The sequence below is a fragment of the Pseudomyrmex gracilis genome, unplaced genomic scaffold (assembly GCF_002006095.1).
Source record: "Pseudomyrmex gracilis isolate BER0280 unplaced genomic scaffold, ASM200609v1 scaffold_463, whole genome shotgun sequence".
Classification (NCBI taxonomy): Eukaryota; Metazoa; Arthropoda; class Insecta; order Hymenoptera; family Formicidae; genus Pseudomyrmex; species Pseudomyrmex gracilis.
The window spans coordinates 75761-77370 of record NW_018021047.1 but is presented as its reverse complement, the minus strand read 5'-3'; positions in this window follow the sequence as shown (position 1 = coordinate 77370).

Here is a 1610-nt window from a genome sequence, read left to right as displayed (position 1 = left end):
AATCGTACGGTGTCGAATAATTTGGTGTCGAATAAATCTGTGTCGAATCGAGCGGTGTCGAATCGTACTGTGGTCAAACGGAACCCGCCCGGTTTAGTCTTTCTAGTATTTGACGTAGAAATTACAATACTTCTACCCCTTATTCTTTTATTAAACTTTTATAAAACTATTAATACTATTACAATTATAACGTTTTTTTATTTTAATCTTAATTATAAGACTTTTTGTGAATATTTAGAACAAAGTATCGAATGAAAAATTTGAAACTTAGGTATTAGTTAAATTATAACCTTTAAATTGCAATTAAAAATTAAAAAATAGTTTTTTATACCTTCTCATAAAGTATTTCTATACACTTAATTTCGACCTAAGAAAAGATTAATAAATAATCTATGAGAAATTTAACTGAAACCAAATTAGAGGTAATTTATTGTTAATAAATTAATTGAATTATTTATTCCTGTTAATACAAACCATTTTATTATAAAAACCAAATCGAGATAATTAAAATCAAGCTTCTAACGTGATAATTATAGAGTTAGTCTATTTATCTCTTAAAAAATTTACTTATATAGTTTAAATCAAACCTTATATTTTAAATATAAAATTATTAATATATTAAATTTTAATTATAAGTAATAAACCAACTCATTTAAAAATATCTAAATATTTTCCTAGTATCTTCAGTACTAAACTTTATTATATAAGCTATTTAAATTATAATACATAAGTAGGTATATATTAAATATTAATAACAGCAATTAAATAGATAACACTAACATACCTAAATATAAATAAACTTAATAACTTAATCTCAATAATCAATCAATCGCTCGTGAAAAGTTCAAATTAATTAATAGGCCGATACGAGCAATAAAATACAGGATGACAGCGTATAAACAAAAGTCTTTATTCAAAAAAGACAAAAAACAAACGTTTCAGTCTACAATTTTGGACCTTCCTCAGTGTAATAATTGTTACATTTAATGGAAATAATATAGAATTAGCGCAAAAAAAAACTTCAATAAAATTTAAAAAAAAAATAACAAAGTAATAAAACTCACTCAAATAATTTAACAAATCGCTTCAATATAACAAAATAATGTCAATGATAAAATTTTTGAAAAAATTCAACAAAAAAATTTTATATTTATGATTGAGGTGCTCCTTACGAATAACTATCCTCTACAATTTATTTTTAAGACAATCAAGTATAGAATTAAGTTTTTAATCAATAACAGATTAAATTTAAACAATGACAATAAATTTTCTACATGTGATCTTGAATCTATTAAAAAATATTTTGTTGTTCCTTATCTTCCTGAACTATCCTGTTCTATTTCAAGAATTTTTAAAAACACGAAGGAGATATCTTTGGCTTTTCGTAGTTTGAATAAATTGAGTAAATTTATTAAAGTCGGAAAAGACAAGTTAACCCATGATCAAAACAAAGATGTTGTGTATCAAATTAATTGCAATAATTGGGGTGATACTCTATTGACCACAGTACGATTCGACACCGCTCAATTCGACACAGATTTATTCGACACCAAATTATTCGACACCGTACGATTCGACACCAGATTATTCGACACCGTACGATTCGACAC